This window comes from Magnolia sinica, chromosome 10 (assembly GCF_029962835.1).
Source record: "Magnolia sinica isolate HGM2019 chromosome 10, MsV1, whole genome shotgun sequence".
NCBI lineage: Eukaryota > Viridiplantae > Streptophyta > Magnoliopsida > Magnoliales > Magnoliaceae > Magnolia > Magnolia sinica.
Window position 1 is genome coordinate 71333796 of NC_080582.1, and position 7366 is coordinate 71341161.

A 7366-nucleotide genomic window follows, 5' to 3' on the forward strand; every position below is an offset into this window, starting at 1 on the left:
AAGTCCCTCCCCAAAGTCAAATTCGTGTTTGCTGTCCCATGCGTAAGGTCCAACAGATGAACGGTCATATTCTCATATACGTGTGCTATGTGATTCGGCTCCAATACATCATGGTTACAATATTCTTTGTACTTTAGGAGCAGTCGGTTCGACAGAAGGGAGACGTTCTGGCTTCATACTCGCATCTGTTTCGTTTCGGGTCTCAATTCGTTGGCTTTTGTGAACGTGGGGCCCACCAAGTTGACTAATAACATAATAGTTGAGCCCGAGATCATCACGTGCAGGGTGCTAGTTCGGTGCAGCCTGGGTGTCTAAGTTGATCGACGTGATTGCCAGCGATGAGGGTATACTGGGACCGGGATTGGGAGCTACTAGGGGTGTATACGAAACGAGCTAGCTCGACTCGACTTGAAAAAGCTCGATTCAACTTGGTTGATTTTTTTTAGCTCGAAAATGAGTCGAGCCGAGTTCGAGCAGGCCTCAGCTCGACTCGACTCGGATCGAATTCAACTTGAATCCAGCTCGAATCAAACCAGTTCGGTGACTCAGTTATTTTGCCATTGATGTCGCTCACCAAGTGTGTGATAAAATGACTCAACGAAGTGTGGCTGGTGGCAAGGAAAGTGGGTACAGGAAATAAATACCCTTTTTTCTTGGTTTTTCTTGGTTTTTATATTGCTTAGAAGGTGTTTGATAAAATACTTATAAAACCATTGTTTTTGTTTCATATACAGAGGAATTTTGAAGGTGCAGTCAAGGTGTTTGTGGAAATGCCTTAATGGCAAACTTGGCTTGATTTGGGCTCGAACTCGGCCCTGATTGGCCTGAGTTGTTGACTGAACCGAGTTGAGCTGGCCAGTCAGGCTCAAGGGCCAAGTCGAGTTTGAGCTGAGGTCAGCCAATGGCTGAGCCGAGTTGAGCTGAGGCTAGCTCGACTTGGTTCGACTCGATGTACACCCCTAGATCTACAACACCAGAATGGGAACGGATTGGCTACTCACCCTACCACTAGCCAATGGCTAGTGGTCAGTGCTCAGTGGACCCCACCATGATCTGTGTGTTTCATCCATGCCATCCACCCATTCTTACATATCATTTTATGGTATGAGCTAAAAAATGAGGTTGATCTAAATCTCATGTGGATCAGTGTTGATTGAATGCCCACCATTAAAAACTTCTTGGGAACTCAAAAGTTTTGGATCAAGTGGATGTATATTTTTTTTTACCTTTCATCCAAGTCTGTATGACCTAATCCATAGGTTAGATGTCAAATAACCATTACAGTGGGCCCTAGGAGGTTTTTAATGGTGGATATTCAATCAAAATTGTTTTCCCATAGTGTGGTCGACCTGAGATTTAGATCTCCCTCATTTTTTATATCAAGCCCCAAAATTATCTTTCAAAATGGATGGATGGCATCGATAAAATACATATATCATGGTGGGGTCCACATAGCACCGACCACTAGCCTGGTTGCAGAATCACTATCCAAACTGCGTCCCACCAGGACCTAGTTAGAGACGGACGGTCCTGGCAGTGGTTTTGTGTATGTGTTTTATCGATGCTGTCCATCCCTTTTTACAGGTCATTTTTTAGAATGTGCCCAAAAAGAGACAGATCAAGAGCTCAAGTGGACCACACTACAGTAAGTTCTGAAAAATATGCCCGCCATTGAAACCTTCCTAGGGCCAGAGTGATATTTATTTCCAACTCCAACTTGTTCATAAGGTCACATAGACTTAGATGAAAGGATAACATCATCCAAAACTGCTGTGGACCCAAGAGGCTCCCAAGGGTTCTTTTAAATGGTTGAGAGAGGACGTGATAATTTATTTTCCAAGAAGGAATCAGTTCAGATCATGGAGCGTCCAACACATGAAAAATTTTAAGTTAGATAATGATGACTTCGGGTCTGTATTCATTAAGATAGGTCAGTGGTTCTTGGTCTCTTTAGTGCAAATGGCCTCAGTTAGGCCTCTCAACAGGCCGGCTTATGCCAGGCCAAGCTGCCCACATTTTTTTTTTTTTTTTTTTTTTATGGAAGCCCAAAACTAGTCAAGCCCATAATGAGCTAAAATAGTTCAGCCCGAGCCCAGCCTGGTCCAAGACCAAGCTCAAAGTATTTCTTTTAAAAGCCTTTCTCAAGGAAGTTCTTGCCCTAGGATGTTAGGTGAGATCAACCATACCATTCATCCATTCTGCGAACTCAATTTAGGCCATGCAACAAAAAATGAGGCGAATCCAAAACTCAGGAGATCAGCCACACAAGAGGGAAATGTGTTCAGTTAAAACCTTCATGGCTCCACCTTGTTGTTTATATGTCATCCAAACTGTTTATAAAGTCATTCTGACTAAGATGAACTGTAAACACAAAAAACTTAGCCGGATTTAAAATAAATAAATAAATAAATAAATAACTTTTGTGGTAATGCGAATATTGCAACAATGGTCATTGAATTCCCAAGGTTTCCTTTTGTGTGCCCCACTTGAGCCTTGGATCCACCTCATTTTTGGTCTCATGACTTGAAATGAGCACTAAATATGGATAAATGGGGTGGATTTCTCACAAGCATCATCGTGAGCCCCACCTAGCATCCCAACACAAGAACTTGTTTGGGAAGTCTTTTAAGAAAATCCATGTCCGTTAAATTAAATGATTGGATTGTGCCATTCATAGGAGCTGTGTGACTAGAAGTTAGATGGGGTTCACCATGATGTTTGTGAGAAATTCACTGTGTCCATCCATTTTTCCAGATCATGTTAGACCATGGTCCGAAAAATGAGGCAGATCTAAAACTCAAGTGAGTTGAATGATTGGAAAATGTAGGTAGCGGAATGGTCATCGTTAATAGGCTGGACATCGAGTCAAACCGAGTCGAGTTGGGCTCAGCTAAGCTTGATTCGATCAGTAGGCACCCCCAGCTTGAGGTTGACTCAGCTTGGTCTAGTTCGAGCCGAGTTTGAACTGAGTTTGAGTTTGAGTTCGAGTTCAAGTTTGAATTGAGTTTTTGAAATGAGTTCGAAATTGAGGTCGAGCTTTCGAGTTTAAGGTTGTACTTGTACATAACATTCAATCAATAACACGAAAAAAAAAAAACTTACAAAATAAAAAGGAAAAATATTCTAATTACAAACTTATAAGTTTACAACAACATCAGATACATTTCTTTACTATCGTTATTTACCATGGGAGAGGAGATTCATTTTTCGAGCATGAGCTACTATCCAATTCTTCATATATGTACTCGTTTACCTTTACTAAATTAGAAGGTAGATAAAGTTTTTCATCGTGCTCTTTGTTGAGGGTCAAATATTACTTATTAGACACCAGTTATTACCGGATTTTATGAACATGATACTGTTTAACGGCCTGTTTTAATCATATTTATGTTGCAAGGTGGATTTATAAGCGTGTACCGAAAAAGATGCTAAATGCATGGAATTGAGGCTCTAGAATCACCAAGGCAATGGACGGACTCCGGGGGACTAAGATCGACGGATTTAGACGCTAGAGATCTGAGAAAATCGAGAAACTGAAGCTCAAGTGGCTAGAAAGTCAGCCAGAATGCAAGATCACAGGGTTTCCACCATCCTTTCGGCTCGAAACTTCATGCATAGCCTGAGGACCATAAATTAACCGTACATGTCAAAATTCAACCATCGGATCCCTGCAGAAGTGGCCCAACAGACAGATCAACCTTCAGAATCATGATTCTGGGCCCACCTGATATCTGGATGTGCTTCAATTTTGATCTCAACAGCTTAAGTGAGGTGAACAAATGGATGGAAGGATTGGATTTTGCATATACATCAAGGAGGGGCCCACTTTATGTAAGAGGATTGCACAGAAGCCGTGCACTCGTGGTGCACCAAACGGACCAAGTCGGTCAGCAGGCGTTAACCCTTCTTCCTTCATCAAAATGGAAATCTCCGTTTCCTGCGGCTTAAAAACAGTAACAGAGAGTTGTGGTCGACGTCAGGTGGGCCACCATCATCACACATCTTGTTGATCCGAACTGTCCATTCATTATAGAGGGCCAAAAAGACCGTATAAATGAAGCTTTTCTAGACCCATGCTCACACACACAGGAAAATCTTGATCAAACGCAGGTCGGACGGTTGAATAGGAACTCTGGTGGGACACATCAAATTCAATAAAAAAACATCCATAGCCGAATGGTTTTTCAACACGAATCCAGTGGACAGACTGGATTTTCCATCAGACGCTGATCAGGGGCCCACCGACTTCAACAGCGAACCCATCTTACGCAGGCCCTGTTTTTCGAGTCCGGACGCGTCTGGGATTTACGGGTACTAGTGGGTCACGATCATTAATTGGATTCGTGATCCAAACCGTTCACATGATGGAAAAGGGGATCTAGACCACACCCAAGAAGTCGAACCACATCGATGGACGGTCAACAACTCCAAAACATAAGTCCAATGCAAGGTTGCTAGCAGTTTTCTTGCGCACACGGCTGTTGCTGCAGAAGCTAAAAGCAACCATGCAGTGCCCAGTAATGTATTCATAAGTCACACTGATCACTACAAAACAGAGAGAGAGAGAGAGAGAGAGAGAGAGAGAGAGAGAGAGAGAGAACGTGAGGGGGGATCTTGGCGCCATTGTCGGGGACTGACGGCTACGATTCTCTGAAATTAATTAGTTTTAAAATTAGATTAAGATTAGGATTTACTAACTTTAGTTTTAGATTTTTCTTTCTATTTAATTTTTAGAACTGACTTTCCCGTTTTGTAGGATTCTGAGATAGGCTTCTAAATTGGTAATTTTTTCTTAATTTTTTCCTTTCTATTTCTAAAGTAGGATTGTCTCCCTTTTTAGCAAGTTTCTTATTCTTACTCCTTTAGAATCTAACTTTGTTTCTTAATTTATTTCTAGAAATTTTCTATTTTCTTTGTAGGAATTTTCTAATTTTAGACCTTTTTTTAGAAACTGATTTGTTTTGTTTTGTTTTGCAGGTTTTTAGCTTAGGGACTCCAATTTGGTAACTTCTCTCCAAACCCTCTCTTTCTTTCTAGATTTTTATTTCTTTTCTTAGGATTAGGTTTAGAATCTGATTGAGGGCTGCGAGTGTTTCATGCCCAAGTGGGCTCGTGACAACACTCGACGTCTCTTGACTGAAGGAGGTTTAGTTGAGGGGTTAACTGTCCATCGCAGGACTAGACACCGCTCGAATTCCCTTGAGTTAATTAAGGTTATGGCTGCAAATCAACCTCAAGCACTACCCCAACCTAGGGTTGAGGAAGTACATGATGAGAATGAGGTACATCAGGCACCCATGCCTCGTACTTTACGAGATTATTTACAACCGGCGGGGGTAAGTACGCCCTCATGCATGATTTTTTCAGAAAATACAAGACATATGGACATCAAGCTAGGGGTTATCCAACTCCTTCCTAAGTTCCATGGGCTTGAATCTGAAGAACCATATCTACATCTGAAAGAGTTTGATGAGATCATAGCCACTTTATACTTCCCTAATATATTTGAGGATATACTCAGGCTGAAACTCTTTCCCTTTTCCTTAAAGGAGAAGGCTAAGATGTGGTTACATTCACTGCGTCTTAGATCCATTGGCACATGGAATGATATGCAGAGGGAATTTATAAAGAAATTTTTTCCACATCATAAAACGATTACCCTTAGAAAAGCAATCATGAACTTCACCCAAAAGGAGGATGAAACATTCTACCAATGTTGGGAAAGGTTCAAGGATTTAGTCAGTTCATGCCTACAACACGGCTTTGAAATGTGGCGCATTACAAATTTTTTCTACGATGGACTGACATCTTCCATGCGCCAAATGGTCAAGACAATGTGTAATGGAGAATTCATTAATAAAAATGTCGACGAGGTATGGGATTACGTTGATAGTCTTGCTGAAAAACCACAATCATGGGACTATTATTCAAAATCGAACGTCACGTCTAGGCCGACTCAATCTAAGGAGAAAGGTGGATTGTATCTCTTGAAAGAAGAGGATGATCTCAAGTATAAAGTGACTACGCTCATAAGAAAATTTGAGGCCATGGAAGGAAAGAAGGATAAGGTTAATGAAAGTGTTTGCGGCATCTGTGATTGCAACATTTATACAACTGAGACTTGTCCTACAATACCCGCCTTTTGAGAAGTGTTGAATGAACAATCCAATGCCGTAAATACTTATCAAAGGCCTTTCAATGGACCAACCTCTAATACGTACAATCCTGGTTGGAAAAATCATCCAAATTTTAGTTGGAGAAATGGACAAACTGCTACCCCTTAAGGTTTCTTCAATTAAAATTCAAATCAGGGAAAACCTCAAGAAGAACCAGTTCAAAATTTCATGCAAGAGCTGGCCCAGACAATGCAAGATTTTATGCAAAAGATGGATTCACGTATGATGGTTATAGAAAAGGGGATGCTTCCTGCACAACCGCTCCCCAATCCTAAACCGCAATACGAGATAAGTGATCCCAGCCCTTCAAATCAAATGGAGCACGCTAAATCCATCACCACTCTTAGGAGTGGGAAGATCATTGATAAAACCCTTCCGGTTAGGCCCGAAAAGCCTCAAGAACCAGAAGAGGACAACAATGATGGATCTAGTGATGCCCCACAAAAATTAGAACCGAAACTTCTAGAAAAGCCAGTTGCTCCATTTCCCCAACGGTTGGTTACACCAAAACCTCTTTCTAACTCTCAGGATATCCTAGAGGTGTTGAAACAAGTGAAAGTCAACATTCCTCTACTTGATGTCGTAAAACAGATACCTTCATATGCCAAATTCCTGAAAGACTTATGCACGACCAATGATGGCAGAGTATTCAAAAGAAGATCTTCTTGATTGAGAAAGTGAATGTCATCTTGAAGCAAGACATGCCACAGAAATTCAAAGATCCCGGTAGCCCAACCATATCATGTGTAATCAGGGACTATCGAATTGATCATGCACTTCTTGACTTAGGAGCGAGCATCAATCTGATTCCCTACTTGGTATACAAACAGTTAGGTTTGAGTGAATTAAAACCCACCCTAACCACACTACAACTTGCTGATTGCTCTGTTCGTGTACTAAGAGGGATAATTGAGGATGTGTTGGTCCAAGTTGATAGATTTTACTACCTTGTAGATTTTATCATCCTGGACATCGAACCCATTAATAACATGAGCACTCAGATTTCCGTCATTCTTAGTCACCCATTTCTTGCCACTTCAAATGTAATTATCAATTGCAGGAATGGTGTCATGACTATGTCTTTTGGGAATATGACATTGGAGTCAAACATCTTTTTCAATAACGGCAGAAACTTAGAGGATGATGACGATTTCCACGACATTAACATGAATAACTCTTTCGTGGAAGAT

General features: G+C 41.2%; 1 non-coding gene across 1 annotated transcript; it reads right to left on the reverse strand.

Annotated features, from left to right (window-relative positions):
• Window positions 1–5657: 5657 nt before the first annotated feature.
• On the reverse strand, window positions 5658–5764 carry LOC131217874 (small nucleolar RNA R71). The gene has a single exon (XR_009157460.1). It is a non-coding gene; the product is annotated as a small nucleolar RNA R71 (small nucleolar RNA).
• Window positions 5765–7366: the final 1602 nt, after the last annotated feature.